Source organism: Pseudopipra pipra, chromosome 17 (genome assembly GCF_036250125.1).
Source record: "Pseudopipra pipra isolate bDixPip1 chromosome 17, bDixPip1.hap1, whole genome shotgun sequence".
NCBI lineage: Eukaryota > Metazoa > Chordata > Aves > Passeriformes > Pipridae > Pseudopipra > Pseudopipra pipra.
The window spans coordinates 11,677,168-11,695,328 of record NC_087565.1 but is presented as its reverse complement, the minus strand read 5'-3'; the positions used below and the strand labels follow the sequence as shown (position 1 = coordinate 11,695,328).

The window sequence follows — 18,161 nt, the reverse complement described above, 5'->3', positions numbered from 1 at the left end:
CTTAGATCTAAACAAACCATCAATACATCCCATTGCGTTACACCAGGGACACATTTGACCCATTTATTTTTAAGTGCTCCCACTCTCTTTTTTGGTATCTGCTCCGGTGTGAGCTATAAAAAAAAGCAGCTTCATTAAAGCAAAAGGTATTAGAAAAGGTGCCTGTGTGTAAAAGAACAAGTTGGGAGCTAATGGAGTCTTTCAGGGGACTTGACTGTACCAGGGATAATTGAAACAAACAGACCTTGGTGGTCTGAGCTAATTCAGCGGAGCTGTGTTCCTGTTGCTGTTCTATTATACATGCAGCAGTTCAGCCCTCTCCAGCTCCCCACTGGCATTAAGAGACACTTACAGCTGTTCTCCTCTCCCTGATCCCGGCTCTCTGTGGAGCTAATGGGAGGCTCCCGAGGCCTGATGAAGTGCTGCAGGGCTCCGGCTACGCCAGCCAGAGGACTCGCCATATGCCTGGGGAATTTCACCTCTGTTTAGGCTCAATTCAGCCCAAACTCCCAAGGTGAAAATCCATTTAGGTCGGTGCATTTCGGCACTAACAATTACAGTTGTGTGGGGAGTGCTTGCTTTTATTTCTGCTGGGCTGGTGGCTGGTGTGTGTGAGCAGATACACGCTGCCTTCACCCCCGCCGTGGTGACCCCAATTGCAGGAGGAGAGAGGAAATTGAGATTTAAATGGGGAAAACTTCGGTCCAAATAAAAATAAATGAGAACACGAGAAAAGCCAGAGACTTTTTTTTTGCACTGATTTTCTCTGCTGCAGAACAAGGGGGAGAGGAGTACAGTAGCAGAGTTTTTTTTCTGCTACACTCATATCAGGCTAAGATAACATATTGGGGGGTGGATTTATTCATAGAAACATAGAATGGCTTGGGTTGGAAGGGACCTTAAGGACCACTTCTTTTCAGCCCCCAGCCACAGGCAGGGACACCTTCCACTAGCCCAGGTTGCTCCAAGCCCCGTCCAACCTGGCCTTGGACACTTCCAGGGATGGGGCAGCCACAGCTTCTCTGGGCAACCTGTGCCAGGGCCTCCCCACCCTCACAGGGAAGGATTTCTTCCTAATATCCAGTAAAAATCTCCTCTCTGTCAGTTTAAATCCATTCCCCCTTGTCCTGTCACTACTGTTCTAGATTCCTTGTAGGCCCCTTCAGGTCCTGGAAGGCTCCTATGAGGTCTCCACACAACCTTTTCTTCTGCAGGTTGAACAGCCCCAACTTTCTCTCTCATTCTAATTTTATGCAGCTGCTGTGAGCAAGAGAACCTGTCTCTGACCTTCGGAAACAACAACTTCTATCACTCATCTCTCTCACTAATTGCTGCTGCAGTTCGTGGCCCCACGTGGAAGGAAGAGCTGTACAAACTGCCCTTGCAAAATATAAATTATTTTAATGACAGTCAACACGCACCTAATGGGAAACACGGTGAAAAAGGGTTTCCAGCTGGTTTTTTGAACTGCATCTGTAAAACTCACCAGAATATTCTGGCTGTGCAAAAGCTGGGTGTGGTTGTAGGGGGGGTTACTGGAGGAGCTCATTCAGTCTGTGGTGCACTATATGAGTGCACTCCTTCTGGCCCCTCAGAGAACAGACAAACCTTCAGATTTTACAGATAGAAGTAGGGAAATGCTGAAAATCCAACCTAATGCTCACAGAATTGTGGAATCATAAACAGTTTGTGTTAAAAAGGACATTAAAAGGCCATTTAGTCCATTTAGGTGTTTAGTTTTTCTGTTGTCTACTTTCCTTCTTTTTTTTTTATTCTTTCTTTTTGCATTTGGTGGATGGGTATCAATATCAAATATTTTCCGGCTGAGATGCTGCAGCCAAGTAATAAACTTCCCTGCAGGCTCAAGATAAGCCTGGCTTCACACCACTGATACCTTCTTTCTGAAATAATGACTTTCCTCTGTAGCAAGGTTCACCAGGAAAGGTGCAGGCTCTAACCTAAAGCCCTGACTTGTAGTTTATTCTTATTAAGCAAAGCTTTTAAGCATGTTTCTTTACTGAAAGCCCAAGATCCACATCAGTCTTTGCTGAATGGGGATTGATTTTAAATTGTTCTTAAACACTTTGTGGAAGGGAGGCTCATATACAGAAATATGCAGCTGGTATTTCTCTTCATTTGCATTGATATGAGGCATAAACTCACTGAAAGCAATACTGCACGTGGGAGAAGAATCAGGTCCTGGGCATATTGGAAAATAACTGGAAATATTTCAATTGTCTTACAGAACTAAGCCACGTTTTTAGGAACTAAAACTATCAGACACCACTCTGCTTTAAAAATCAATCCCTCAGCTCCCAGCAACATGGCCTGTTAGCTCTTCCATTAGCCCACATCTACTTCCCAAAAAGAAATATTTGAATGCTCATGCCATCAAGGCATCAAGTTGGCTGAGCATCCTCCAGAGCTTTCTAATACACAATAGTGTGGCTATCACTTTGTGTCTAAGGTTTCATTAAAATGCCATATATACCACTACCTTCTGGGGTTCCCATCTTCTTTAATGAGAGATTGCAGGAGTTTCACTTCCAAATGGTTACTCTGCCAGTCACAAAAAAAAAAAAAAAAAGAGGTAGGATGTTATTGTAAAATGCCCAGTGATTGTGAGGGTGGGGAGGGAAATGGGCATTTATTCCCTGTACTGCTCAAAAGCAGGAATATAATGAATGTATTGTCCACTACACTAATCATCTCATCTCATTTCTGCAATTAAATATTACATTTGTGTTTACACTCAGCATTTCTCAGGTCCCCCATGCACAAGCATATGAGAGATGCTGGGATGTGGCGAGTCCCAACAGACACACCGAGCCCTTGATTTGGGTGACTTTCCTCCCAAGTATTAGTTCATGTGACAGAAATATATGGATATGCAGAAATTGATACAAACACCTTCCTGAGCAGCACACAGAGCTGGTGTTTGTTCCTCCTGTTGTCTACCTGCCCAGTAACACTGTCCTGTGTATTCAAAGAGAATTTCTCATTAGCAATTACCTCTCCTGCCTTTCTCAGGAACAAGCTGAACTCTGGTTTCTGAAAAATAGGCTTGGTGGAGGTTCATTTCCTTCCCCCTCCCCAAGTAATTTCTGATCCTTGCTTCCCTTTTTATAGGCTTGGAAAGGCTACAGTCATTTATACTCTAACTTTTTCTAGCTGAATATTTTAGGTACCTGACTTTGCACATCTCTAATAAGTGGGCAGACACCTGAAAAGCCACTCACCATTTCTGTGGGTTCATTGACATTTTGAAAATGGGCTTCTTTTTATCATCTCCAAAATGTCTTCCCCTACAAACATCATACTTAAAATGATTTATTAGCCTTCCAGGAGATTTCTGCCTTTTAATGCCTGATGGGGAATTTTCCAGGAGATTGCAAGGATGTGAAAAAACTGCACGAGGGTGCATAGATATAGATGTGTGTGTATATGTAGGTGTATCTACAGATATATATGTGTCTAACAGCAAGATGGATTAACCTTGTCATGAAGAAAAGGCATATGAAAAGCAGATGGAGCAAGAAAAGGACAAGCAACACACTTTTTTTAAGGTCTGCAAAGGGGAACTGGTTTGAAAATAGATCTTGCTTATGTAGTACAGGGAACATCCTTATTTTCACACCTCTGCCAACACTTGGGGCTGGTTTTTCAGACCCAAGCATGACTAAAGCACTCATAGTTTTCATGCTGAATGTCTTGCCCCAGGATCTTACACAGCTGAATCAAGGCAGCCCAGTGAGTCTCATGAGCAGTGTATGGCTCCCCAACAGGGAGTGCAGCTCTTCTACACATACAGGAGCTCTGACTCTTCATCAGTGGGGTCTTGGTCTGAAATACTTCTTTTACTGAACAAAGAGCAAACTCAGTTGACTCTTTGAGCTAAGAGGACCACTGTTGAAAATTCAGATGCTTATCCATCAATGTTGGAAATCTAAAAAACAGTGACTGCCATATGTCTGTCCAGATTTCTTCCCTGTTTCCCAGATGGAAATGCAGATGCTGTGCTGCGTTTGCAGAGCCAGCCCACTAAATTCAAAAAAAAGAGGTCTCTACAAACCCAAATGCCTCTGAAAGCATTAGTGTGTGCTCTCACAAGACACACGCGTGCCTGCCCATTTGCCCAGCCTGGCTGAGAGCACTGGCTCTGCCTGGGCAATCACCTGTCTGAAAAGCTGGATAAGCATCCACAAGAGCAGAAAGGAAGTCAGCAACATGTGAAAAATGTAATTTATGAGCAAAGGACAGAATGTGGCACAAGAGGCCAAGAGGGGGCACTTCGGTGAGTTTCTAGTACAATATTTACCTTTGTCATCCAGGAAAGGGCAGATTTAACAATTCCCTGTGATAACTTGTGCTGTTGGGGTGACACGAAGAGGCAGAGTGTGATGGTGCAGCCTTTCCCTTTCCACACCTCTCCTCAACTACAGCATCACCACTCGCTCCTGTGAACGCTTTCTTTAACCTTAATAGGATTTCCGAGGACTCGAAGCTGTCTGGCGGTCTTCTTCTGGAATCCTTTTGGAGATAATCAGGCTGATGTGCTAATCACATTTGTGCTGTACTTAAAAATAGCGGGATAAAGTGTGAAAAGTGCTGAGCGGCACTATTCACCTGCAGCTTGTTTACAAGGGAAGCAGAAAGAGGAGAGGTGGTGGGCAGCATAGCAAATGGGGATGGCCAGGCGCTTTGCATCTGAATTAGAAAACAAGCCAAGCCCCGATTATTCACCTCCTAGAAGTTCCTTTGGTGCGGTGGAGCAGGGGAGAATAGTTGTCTCAGCTTGATCAGATGCGAGGATAAACACCCCCGGGCTGATCCTTCCTCAGCCCTGTGAGCAGCCTCTGATCTGGGGGATTTATGCTACACATGATTAGGTGTGAAACGGAGAGGAAGTTTATTGCGGGAGCGCTTGGCACGGGCTGGGGGAGGGAATTGATAAGGACGACGACGTGTGCATTGTCAAGTTGGGTGTTCTTAATTTACAGAAACCCTGAGAGCCGTTACTCAGTTCCACCCGTGCAGTCCTCCCTGCCAAAGCCCACTGTATTTACAGGAATAAATAAAAAGGAAAAGCTGGTTGAAGATGAAGAAGCCTCTAACACATGCTTATACAAAATGCTCAGGTTTCAAGGTCTGACAGTTTTGCCTTAAAGAGAGCTCTTACACCACGAACTAGCCAGTGTACAGATGTGCAGAATGAATTAATCCTCCAGCTTTTCTCTCCATTCAGAAAGTCTCTCGGGTATAATATCAACCACTCTCCCCAGTCACATAATTGGGTGCAAAAGGGGAAGGAAAAAGGCAATACACTTAAAATTTTCTAGAACCATTAAAGCATATCACATCCTAAAATAATCACCCTTGATCTCAGCGAGTGTCTGTTCACAAGGGGCTTAAATCTCTTTTTCTGACTTCCAGGTGCATTTTGAACTGCTCAGGGAATAAAGAGGCTGCAGATCCTTTGCTGCTGTGCTGGTCTGGAGTGGGCACAGGGAAGGAAAAGGCTTTCCACGATGCACTGTGGTGTCCTGCAGCCTCCTGCACCCGGGCTGGCTCTCTGTGGCAGCAGTACCTTGGTGCTTGGTGAGACAGAGATGAGGGCACTGCACAGGAAAGGGAGGATGTCAGGACAAATCCACAACATGCCAGCTGCCCCAAGCCTCACCACAGCAGCAGAGGAGCTCCAGACACACGAGTTGCCCTTGGTGAGAAGGCCCTGTCCCCGTTAGTTTGGGATGTCTCTGTTAATGAACATGATTACTCTCTGGCTCACATGTCTCTTCCTATTAATGCACCGTGCTGCTGCCTGACACCCCGAACATGTTCTCCCTCTGCTTTCCATCGTGCAGCCTCCTGCAGAAATGGCAATGCAAATGTTCCCCTGATAGTTTTGTCGCACCAAATCTGATCACATTTATCCGGTGTCACGCACACGCACATGCACAAGCTCAAAGACATTTGCCCTGAGGCATCAAAGCCAAACTCTGCTCTCTTAGCTGAAGAAACCCAGCAGGAAGTTGTCCAGAGTGCTTGTGTGTTAAGTGACCTGTTTTATTCGGTTTTATGGGCTGGCTGAGCTTTGTGGTACAAAAGGAAGATGTGGTGGCAGTGCTTGTGAAGAAAAGCACTGTCTAGTGGTGCACAGGGAACGGATTTGGGGACCAGCCTCAGCCACAGCCTTGCATAAATCACTTCATGGCTCTGTGCCCTGGTTTGATAAACCTTCCCTACAGGTTTATTTACTGGAGGCTTAATTAATCTGTTTGCCAAGTACTTTGAGAGTGGGTATGCTCAAATAGTGTCAAGAGAAGAGTAAGAGGAGTCACTTCTCAGTGAAAGGGCATCAGCAGCCTTTTCTCGAGTCTGAGTTTCCTGATTCCAGCTCTAACACATGGATTCCCTGAGCAAACATGGCAGGTTTTGGGTGGTATCAGTTCACAGGCTGAGCACTGCTGGACTTGTTGATGCGAATTTCTCTCTTTCCTTTCCCTTTTCAACAGAGAGATCCCTCAAAGGCTTTTTTTGAAGCACAGAGCTGTTCCAGATCGTGGGAGATGAAAGCCAGGCTGAGCCAGGTTCGGAGAAGGAGCTATCAGAGCCTGAGCTCGACTGCCAGCTTCTCCTCCTGACATCAAACCCCATCTATTCTCATTTGCTACGGCCTCCATGTTTCAAAGGGGGACTAATTCCACTTCTCTAACCTCTTGAGGCCTGTAGTTTGCTTCTCATCCCTTTGATGGTTTGATTTCACATGTGCTGTTGGAGGAATAGGTGAAAATCCACTGTGCCTGGAGACCACTGGCAAGGTCCAGCTTCATTCAGCCCTTGGCCCCCACCTAAAAAGCTGTGAAGTGAACCAGAAGAAATCAGACATCATGTGGGTAAGCAGAAAAACCACTTTGGCTTCCTGTGATATGGGCAACAAACTCCAACTTTTTTTGATGTGCAGAAACAAAAGAAGGGGGGGGGAAGCATTCCCTGCTCAGAAGTGAGGTTTTTTCCTTCTTTTTGACTGCAGATTCTAGTTTGAATTTTCTGTGCAATGGGAGCCCAAGCTCCAGGACCCTGAGCTGATACGAACAAGGCTTTAACTGAGCCCTCAGCCTGTGCTGCTGTGTTCAGTCCAGAGTGGCAGTGGTGATGCTGGAGACAAGCATTGCCCTCCACACTGCAGCCAGTGCACAGGCAAACCAGAGCATTAACAGCTGCTCAACGTATTGCATCTTTATTTCCAGAGCATTTTACATAAAAAATTAAACATTAGCAGATGTTTGTGAGTGGATATGTAGCAATTCCTCATTTGGCATAATAGCCCTGAAGGACTAGTAAAACTTTCAGCTGTTCCGCTCGGTGACGTTATTGGGCTGACACGGAGCTGAACAAGGGCAAGGAAGGGAACATTGTAATCAGGGGCTTATTGATTGCCTTAAAAAAAAAATAAATAAAAGGTTTTTGCAGTGGAAATGCATCCTTCTTGTTAGTCATGGGATGAGTCAGGCTGACACCGAGTTTGGGACTGTGGTCCTGTGGGAGCCGTGGTGCAGCACCAAGGCAGAGGGCTGCAGAGAAGCTCCCTCCAGGAGCACATCCCAGAATTTCATGAGCTGTGGGGAAGGGTGGATGGAATAGTTTGGAGGGTCAGACAAGGGTGCCAACACCCAGTGCCGTGGAGGAGTAAGAGGTTGTGTGGCTGACAGGCCCAGGGAAGCAGGGTGCACCTTCCCCTTCGTCTGCTCCCCTTTCCAGCCCTCACCCTGGATGACTCTGTTCTGACCTGGGCAGGGAAGGCATTTAAGCTGATATTCCCACCTCAGCCTGTGCTGACAGGAGCTATCTGCAGCCAAACATTTGAAGTAACTTCACACGCCCCCAGGTTCCCCAGGGGGAGGAAGCTCATTTGTGGCTCTTGGAGCTCTTTGGCTGACCCTGAGCAGCACTGCTGGCTCAGAGACTTGCTGGTCACGTTTAAACTCTCCCTCGTGTCCATGGGGCTTGAGGCACAGGCAACCCTTTCCAGCTTTTTAGTCTCCTGCAGCTCCTGAGTCTGTTTAACCCTATATGAAGCAATTCTTACTTTTCTCTCGTTAGTGGATGTCTGGATTAACATCAATGTGCCTTCTCCTGTCTCTGTCTTGCTGTCTCCTTCGTGCCTGTCCATGGGAAATGATGTCCCTTCTTTCCTTTCCTTTCTTCCTTGAGTTCAGAGGATGCTACCTCTCCCTCAGGAGAGAAAGTAGTCCCTTTCTCCTCAATAAAAAGACCTGGATTAAATAAATCCCTCACACCATTACTAGTGATCTGACCACAAGGACATCTTGTGCTGCTCCCCAAATAATGTGCAGCTCTGTGCTTGGAATGTGGCTTTCCACTCAGGAGGTTCAGAGAGGCAGTTTGAGGCAGCTTTATTCAATGTTTTATTATATCTGAATTCCTCCTCATGCCCAGAGTATTTTAGCACTGACAAGCTGGTAAGTCTGTCAGATCTTAATATATGTATGTAGTGATAGACACCCAACTGGTGTAAATCATTACATGCCACTGGAGTCAAAATTAGGAGCTGGCCAAGTGTTGCATAAGTCTGTGTTAGGCCATTTATTTTTATTCAATTATTTTTGGAAGCAAATTGTGAAGAATCCTTTCTTGTTCTTAGGATCCCCCTTGCTCCCTGTTTCACTGGCTTTTCCCTCTCTGGGATGAGCTGTTGTCAGTGCAGGCAGGGGAAGAGCAGAGCCCTGGGTGATGCTCACAACCTCTGTGGCCCAACAGGGCTGAAGGGCAGCCCTGTAGTGTTGCACTAAATGCTACAAAAAAGCCCCAGAGCTGCTTTAGGAGATCAGGACTGGGAAGATAACACAGGATCACTCTACTTCACAAGGTGTCCCCCTTGCTAACCATATTTCCTATTCTGTGCTGTTTTACACACCAGTAGTGTATAAATCCTTGCTTTCCGCGTCCCCGTGGAGCTGTCAATGTGAAATACACATTTCTGCACTGACTGGGATTCTCTGAATTATGCAAAGTTCTCTGAGCTGCCTCAGCAGGCCTTCTAAGTGAGCTTTCACTTCTCAGGCTGATCAGCTGGTAAACGGTGATGATGAGCACAGGCTGTGTGGGTCCAAGTTTTACCTGGAACTTACATAGCTGAGCCATGGAATGAGGATGAAAAGCCTTGTCTAAACCTTCCTGGGCTCCTGTCTGGCAGTCAACGTTTTGGGGGAACACGGGGTCAGATCAGGTCAGACTCTGACAGCAGTGACAGGGGAAATTAATGGAAAAAATGAGGTTGTAGCAACATCAAAAGATTCCTGCATCAAAGTGTAGTAATTACCAGAACAGGAAAGATTTGAAATATCTGATAGCTCCTTTATGAGATTAACAGTAATCAGAAGGGAAAAAAAAATATTAGAATTAAAAAACTCATGTGCAGAAAATTAGGAAAAAGAACTGAAGCGGCAACACGGCATTTTGGATCCTGCCCTCAAAAGCAGAGCATGGGTGAGACAAAGCCAGCTCTGAAACTGTAATAGAGACATTAGCAGTCCTTTCAGACTGGCAGAAGTTCAAGGATTTGAATGTGTCTGATGGAAGGATTGTTCACTTAATATGTATTTTTCTGTGAGGAGATGATCCTGGCATCAAATCCCATCTCGCCCGAACCCGCCCGAGTGTTTCTGTCGCTGTGAGCAGGTGGAGGCTGTGCCACACTGGAGGAGACCACACTCTGTGCTCAGTGGCAGCACAGGAGATGACACAGACTTTGCTGAGGAATAAATCCTCCAAAGGAAGCTGCAGACACTTAGTGAAACCAGGCAAAACCTTCACTCCATTTGTCACAGGATGTGCAGCTCTCATTCAAGGCAGGTGAGGCGTTGATGATAACTTCCGAGTGCAGAAACTTAATCTACATCCAGAATAGTTTTAATTAACACTCTGCAGCTACCAAAGGTGAAAAATCAGCAGATGACTTATCAGTTTGGTGTCAGCTCTTGGATGGTACCAGGCTACAGGGCTTTCTTCTGCTTTCTTTTCACTCTTGGTGTCTGCTCCACCGAGTCCTTCTGTGCAAAGTGAAGGGGTGGGACTGAAGGGAAGCTGTTGTCTGTGGAATTTTGCGGGGCATAAATATCTTTCCCTCTCAAGTTAAGGAGGGAAAGCAGACATGGTGAAAATTGCAGTCGTTACTTCACTATTGTTTCAGCTGCTCCCCTGCGATCCCAAGTGCTAAATTTTACCTTCAGCGACTGAGGGGGTGGCAGCGAGCTCGTAATTGCCGAATTTACAAAAACGGAGGGGAAAAAAAGAAAAGGGGGGATGTGGAAATACTAAATGATCTCATCCTCCCGAGCCTTAATGGAAATGAATCGAGGCTGCTAGACAGCTCAGGAAGGCAATTACAGGGAAATAATCTGTGGTGTTTAGTGGAGCAGTGATGTGGGGCATGCTGAACATGATGGATCTGGCTGCTGTTTCCACTTAATAATAATGCACTTTTAGAACAGGCGGTGCTGCACATGTTTGTGCTTTTGTGTCTCTTTGTGTAGCACGGGAGCCAGCCAATTTTTATTTATCTTTTTTTTTTCTTCCACTGGGAATGGCCTTGAACCCAGTGGCTGGAGTAGCTCGGAGCAGTGCAAGTTTCCCCTCGAGGCAAAGCTTCTGTAAGGCAGTATTTGCTTTTGTGAAGATCTTGGCCTTCCTTCCAACAGTCCAGCTGCTGGAAAATTGTGGCTTAGGGAGCTGTTTTGCTCTTTGAGGGTTGGTGTGTGTCCTGGTTGATAGCCATCCTTGGCTGAAGTCCCTGATATAGGTCAGAACGAGTTGTTACCAATAAAAAGTGTGTCTGCCTGGAAATAGATGCACTTATTAATAGAATCAAGCAGGGAAAGACCTTTTCTCTTCTTAAGCCTTAAGTCCTCCTTTCTGCTGCAGGGCTCTAGAGGCAGCTGAACAAGCTGTAACAAAAGAGACTCTCAAAAGTGGCCTGAACTATTTACTAGGCTTGAAAAGTTGGGTTAGATTTTCCTGCCCTTGCTCTCACTTGAAGCACAAGCACCATCACCTGGATGAAAGGGCTGCCTAGAGGAGCAGCACGGGGGGTGCAGGTCCCACAGCACAGGACCAACCTGGCTGTTGTTGGTTCAGGTGTGTGATTCTCCATGTCACTGCTGTACCTCTGCCTGGCCATACAAACAACCCTGGACATGGCTTTAAATGGCTGTGGGGTGCAAGTGAGCTTTGAGGAAACCAGTAGTTGGACAAAATGTGTGTCTGTGCAGTTCCTGTCAGTACAAATGAGCTCTTATCCTTCTACAAGAAAGTTGGAGAGGGACTTAAGACAAGGGCCTGGAGTGACAGGACAAGGAGGAATGGCTTCAAACTGACAGAGAGAGAATCTACATGAGATATTAGGAAAGAATTCTTCCCTGTGAGGGTGGGGAGGCCTCACAAGTTGCCCAGAGAAGCTGTGGCTGCCCCATCCCTGGAAGTGTCCAAGGCCAGGTTGGACAGGGCTTGGAGCAACCTGGGCTGGTGGAAGGTGTCCCTGCCCATGGCAGAGGGTGGAATGAGATGGGCTTTAATGTCCCTTCTATTCAGTGGTTCTAAGAGTCTATATTTCTACTTTCTTCCACAGTAGGTCCTAAATCTGATGGATTTTTCCAACACCATGCCTTGTCAAGTTATCCAGTACAATCACCAGGCACCACTAATTTATTCTGCTTTCAGCTGTGGGCTCTGTCAAGCTGTTCCAGACTCCAAAACCCTCAGTCTGATTTCCAGGCCAAATACATTAGAACAAGCCCAGAGAAATGTAATAAAGACAAACACATTTAAATATTTATCTGGAATGAATGGAGAGAAATTCCAAACTCTGGAGATTTACTTGTTGCTAATGACTTGCTAATAAGTCAGTCTGATGCAGGCTGACAAGGAAATACTTTTCCCAATGTGAGGGGCTTGTTTTTCTATCTCATACTGATTACTTATGGAAGAGTTTCTTTCACCTGTAAAAACCTGGAAATCAAGTGAGAAGGGAAAGAAAGAACCTTGCACATTATCCATGCTGGAAATAGGCATCATTTGCTAGCTGGATCTTCACTACTCCATAAACAGCTCTGATCTCAAATTACAGAGAAATATGTCAATTGTTCTAAGCTGGAGTCCTCCAGACTTTGATTCCCTCAAGGATGGTTAAGGGTGTTTATAAAGGCAGAAAAGACAGTGTAAGTATAAGGAATGGATGGCTGTTTGCAAGGAGTAAATATGAAAAAACAAACAAACCGAAAATTAGAGAGATGAAAATTATACACAAAACAGTCTTTAACTTAGTGCATACTTTTGGTGGGAAGGAATAAAGTGTGGATTTTGAGACTGCCATTACCTTTTTTTTTTTTGGCATTTCAGAACACCACTTTGCAACCTCTCTGTTCTAAAATAGCAACCTTTAAAAATTAACCTCCGTCGTGAATATTTTTTGAATAACCAGGGAGTGAAATGAAACCAAATTTCTAAAGGAATACCAGATACTGTCTGGTAAAGAGAAGTTTTCATTTTTATTTCATCAAACACAACTTAAAGTACGTAGGGATTTCACATCACTTTTAGTTTTCTTCTCCTGTCTTCTGTGAAGTTCATTGTCCACCCAGCTCTAACAAGAAATCGAGTTTGAAGATGGCATTTAGCTTCAGCATCTATATTTTTTTTTCTGATTTGCAAGTGTTAAGGTTCAAAAGAATTCATCTTTCATCCGGATATGTTTCTGTGGGGATTTATTTCACACTCAAAAGAAAGGGAAAAGGCAGATGTGCTGCAGAATGTTCTGAGCCACTGATGGAGGTGGATGTCCAAAGGAGACAGCACAGGGCCCAGAGTGGGAGAAGAGCCCCTGTCCATGTGCTGGGTGTGGATAGGGAACAGCCTGTGCAGTAATGAGACATCTAAAAGGGACCTGAAAGCAAGTGAGGATGGGAAAACATAAGGAAATCTGGCAGCAGGGTTGGGTGTCTTCAGAATAAACTGCCCCAGCTGTGCTCCAAGAGTCAGAAAGTCAACCCCCCCCCCCCCAAATCCATCTTCCCCCATGGCCACAGCACACGGTCAGTGATGGGGAAGGGAACCTGAGGCAAGGAAATTCCCAGCTGGATGCAAACAGCTCAGACAGAACCTGGTGGGGGATTGTGGGAAATATCCCTCTCTTTAAATTTAGAAAGACAGCATAAACTTAGGGAACAAAGCAACAAGGAAGAATTTATTCAACACGTTGGGTCTTTCTCTCACCGAGTTTCCGGGGAAAAAGTCACCTTTGGTTTAAATGCCATACATTTTATAGCTTCACAAAATCCCACCCTTTTCAGATAAGTTTTAATGTATTCATCTTTACCTAAAAAGGTTTATTTTCTCTGAAAAGAGGCTTTTCCTTTTTCCCAATTGGCTGCAAGCCATCTCCTGTCAAAGGTGATGGGTCTTCCTTTGTTCTTAGCCCAAAGAGAAAAGGAACCTCGTGTACAAAATGGCCCTAAAAGATTTAATTTTCAAGAATTTTCTCATTTCTCTTATCCTGCCGAAAGAGACCCTGATACCCAAGTTCAGGTCTTGGAACTGGGATATCTTACAACTTCACGATATGCCTATTTATATAAAAAAAGTATTTTTATTTCTCATAGGCTGTTCAAGGGGCAGGGATGGGGGGGGGGGGGCGCTGAGAAAAAATGACAGTTGCACCAACCTGGGTTCCCATCTCAATTCTTTTGGATTTCCAGTCAGTCCCTTGAACTCAGACTCTGCCACCAACACCTGCCTTCCTGGAGCCTCTGAAAAAGGATTCACCCAGAGCGAGCTGGAATGGGCACCTGTCCCCCAGCCGGGTGTGTGCAGGGTGTGTTGTTTGCAGGGTGCATTGTTTGCAATGTGCATGGTTTGCAGGGTGCATTATTTGCAGGGTGCATTCTTTGCAATGTGCATTGTTTACAGTCTGCATTATTTGCAGGGTGCATTGTTTACAGGGTGCATTGTTTGCAAGGTGCATTGTTTGCAGGGTGCATTGTTTGCAGGGTGCATTGTTTGCAGGGTGCATTGTTTACAGTCTGCATTATTTGCAGAGTGCATTATTTGCAGAGTGCATTGTTTACAGGGTGCATTGTTTGCAATGTGCATTGTTTACAGTCTGCATTATTTGCAGGGTGCATTGTTTGCAGGGTGCATTATTTGCAGTGTGCATTGTTTGCAGTCTGCATTGTTTACAGTGTGCATTATTTGCAGGGTGCATTGTTTGCAGGGTGCATTGTTTGCAGTGTGCATTGTTTGCAGTCTGCATTATTTGCAGTCTGCATTATTTGCAGTGTGCATTGTTTGCAGTCTGCATTTCAGAGCCGTCCCTCCCGGCACGGGAGGGCATGTGCGTGTGCGAGGAGGGGATAATTGTGCCATTAATGATTGCTATTTTGATTACAGGATGCAATTGTCACTGCGGTTGGCAGCCAATCAAAGCGCCGTGAGTGGGAGCCCGCTGGTACTTTCCAATGGTCCTTGATTAAAAAGGAAGCTCTTGGCTATCTTCAAGCAGCAGGAGAGGAAGCAGCACGGAAAAGGTGAGGCAAGTGCCAGATTCTCACTCCCGATGGTTCACAGCTCATTTGCACCGTAGTTTAGTCACGGAATCTGCTTTTTTTTCTCTCAACTTCTCCCCCACTTTGCTCCCAACCGAACGATGATTGCAGCAGCCTCTGCTTTTCAGAGACAAAACCTGAGCGCTCAGATCTTTGCTCTCGTGTATTTTCCTGCAAATTAAATATGTGCTGTGCCTCCACAATCCATCTTCAGTTTATAAACACGGTGGCTGGCTTTTCAACACACCCTTCCTCGATGCAGTTGTAGATAACCAAGTGTGTACCTGGAATCCATCCCTAGAAACTAGCAACAATTTACAGCTGCACTACAGTCCATTCAAGTGATGGCTGAATGCAAAAACACGCAGTGCTTCCCCCAGAATTTCTGTAGATTTTCAGGTAGTGGAAGTTATTTTATCCTAGAAATTTCCTGGCACCAGATGTGTAAAAAAAAAGTAGAAAAAAAAAAAAGGGGGTGTGTGTGTTGGTGTTGTTCCCTTGCTTATGATTTTGTTTTGGTTTGGTTGGGTTTTTTCCTAAAAACAATGGAGGAAAAGTGAGTAAACTCATCTAAACATCAACATTTTATCTGACTATAGTCCCTTACCAACGACTCACCAGAGTCTGTTATGGGGAGAGGGAGGAGTGGGGAGAATCTTGCATTGAAACTGTCACAAAGGATTGAATTGTGCCTCCAAGTTCTGTTAATCTGAAATGAGGTACCTAAAATATCACCTCACCTCAGATGCTGCACATGCACCCAAACCATGGCCCAGCAAAGCAGTGCTTGCTGCTGAGGAGGACTGAAATCAGGCTGAATTGTGCCCAGGTATTTTTGTGTGTTTGATAATTTGTTGTGCCTCAGGATACAGGAGATTCACAAAAGAAAAAGGAAGTCACAGGTTCATCTTTGGGTTTCATTCTGCTCTAACCTGAGGTGATGGATGTTGGCAGGACTCTGGGAAGGTTTGATGTGAGCCTTGCAAATCCACTGTCAGGCTGGTGGGGACGCAGGGATGAAGCTCAAAACTTCACTTAGTGCTCTCCCCTCTAAGTAGATGCACAGAGTATTCTCTGTGTTGTAGAAATTGCTGTGATTTTTAATGTTCCAATGTAGACCAACACTGGCATCTTGTTTCTAATAATTCCTGGCAGAGAAGTTGGCTCTCACTCCAAGCCACCATAAGGATGTCAATTCTCTGGTAGAAAACACATGGCCTCTGATACTTGGAATGCTCCTGGCTGGCTGCAGAATTATCTGACCCCGTGTTTTGCTAAAGCTAAATGAAAGTGGAGATATGTTTGGAATGTAAAGGTGTGTGTTACTGCATTAGCAGTGTTATCCATTAACATGGAATTTGATCTGGGGTGTGAAAGGGGCCGTGTCACCACATAGCCTTGTGCCATGATGTGTTTATTACGTGATATTAAGCCCTGGTAAAAAATACAGGACAGAAACAATCCTAAACAGTCTCTCAGGTAAAATGCAAGCACCTGTAGGCCGTGCTTTCAGAAACATTCACACAGCAGCAAAGAGGATTAAAAGCTCTATTACACTCTTTCCCCCTTAGAAACCCTGCTGGTGCATCCATCTTTTTAGCTTGTTAAATCAGGGATAAGGCTAAAAGGTAAACATTCAGATACAATTGTCATAGCACAAATAATAATAAAGAAACCCCAGCTTACAAGCTCTCTTGAAATCAGCAATAATTACATGTCTCTGGCCCCAGGTCTCAGGCTGTTTTCTGTACCCTTTCATTACCCAACCAACGTGACAAGGCAACCCACACACTCCCAAATAACTGGAAAAGCAGCCTCTTATGGGATGGAGCTGAGAGTTAACACACACAGAGGTGGTATCTCTGGTTGTTAACAGTGTGCAAGTGACAACTCTCAGGGGATTGGTTTGCAGCAGATACCACACTCACAGGGAAGCTTTGAGGAGAGGGGCTGAGTTTGGTCAGTTCAGCAGCTCTGAGGGGTGATGGGGAGGAGGGCAGGACACGTCTCTGGGCACACTGAGCTAAGCCAGGCCTAGAGACTGGCAAACTGTTCTTGTCTTTGCTGTCTGAGCAGCTGATTTGATCTGCCATCAGTGGCTGAGGAAGCACTGCTCCCCTGCCACTTGTCTGCCGTGGATAATCTTCTCAGGAGCTGAATCTCAAACACAAAATGCTGCAGGAAAGGGCCCCTTTGACTCCCGTGGTCTTTGAACAGGAGCAAGAGCAGGATGTTTTCTGGACGTCCTTCACGGCCAGGTACCTTCCAAAAACCTCCTAATCCTCTTACTCTATCAGCAAAGGAAAAGAGGGCAGATTTGAGGCTCATGGTCACAGTGCATCAACTCTTTCTTCATCACAGTTTTTAGCCCCCATGTTGATAACCATCCCTGATTTCCCACACTGAGTTTGGCTCCACCATGGCCATGTCCTTTCAGCCAAGAACAACCATCAGCTCGCTCCAATGGCTGTATTAAGATGAGCAAAACTTGGTTTTATACATTAAACCAGATGTTCATTTTTGTATGGTGTTATGTCACATCACTGCAAATAGATAATGCCATTCTGATAGGAAGCAAGGTATATTGAAGACAAAATGCAAGCAATTTGAGGCATAAATGGCTATAAAATCCAGAATTATTGTAGCCTCCTGCCCGTATGCAGATCCAGCTCCCCTCCAGGCACTCCAGGCAGGTGCAGGTGGTGGTCCTGCCATGGAATTACTCCCATGGAAATGGAAGAACTGCTGTACTATGCGGGATCAAAGACTCAAGTAACTCCCTGTCTTGTTTCTGACAGTAGCTGGTAGCAGGTTCACCAGGATGGCATCCACAAGAGAAAAGGTAGTTATAAATTGCTGATTTTCCCAGCTTCTGGAGTTCAGAGCTTCCTGGGCTTGATCAAGTGTAATTCATGTAATAGCTTTGTGCAGCAACAGCAACTTATCTCAATGCATCTTTTTCCAGTCTGTTCACAGTTTCAGCCACTGAAATATTCTGGGACAATGAGCTCCTCAAACCAATTCTTTATTTTGAGCTGAAAAAATATATATATTTTTTAATTTGTTTTAACCCTGTTGCCAACTTTTTTCATTATATACATCTTTGTCTTTATATGGAAAGAAACTGAATAATCTCTCCATGTTCATCTTCTCCAACAGCTCATAATTTCATAGGTTTATCTCATCTTTTGCCCTTCTTCATCCACCATTGTTGAATCATCACCATCTACTTAACACAGTCCAGACTCCTATAATGTAGCCAGTCACAAATTCTCTCCCAATGTATTTCTTCTACCATTTTTAGATGTCCCGGGAGCTTTTTACACTTCTTTGAAAGAAGTTTCCAGTTTGTTTATTGCAAACACATTTCTATCCTCAGCAATTTTCCATGTTCACCCCCATTTTCAGGTTATGTAGGGCCATTGAATATAAGCAGTTCTAACAGACATCCTTTTACAACCTTGTTGAAAACCAATAAAAACCACCCTTACCTTTTGTTCCTTATATTATAACCTATTGTTAATCCACAAAAGAAGCAGTTCT

General features: G+C 44.9%; 1 long non-coding RNA gene across 2 annotated transcripts in view; it reads left to right on the top strand.

Moving 5' to 3' along the window:
* LOC135423856 (uncharacterized) overlaps positions 1–18,161 on the top strand; it is a 38,365-nt gene that overhangs the window by 7,902 nt on the left and 12,302 nt on the right. Inside the window, exons 1-2 of one of the 2 annotated variants that reach the window (XR_010434990.1) lie at positions 6,412–6,896; positions 14,464–14,600. This is a non-coding gene — a long non-coding RNA (uncharacterized LOC135423856). Of the gene's footprint in view, positions 1–6,411; positions 6,897–14,463; positions 14,601–18,161 lie in introns of those variants that run through there. The other variant, XR_010434989.1, reaches the window with a different exon arrangement.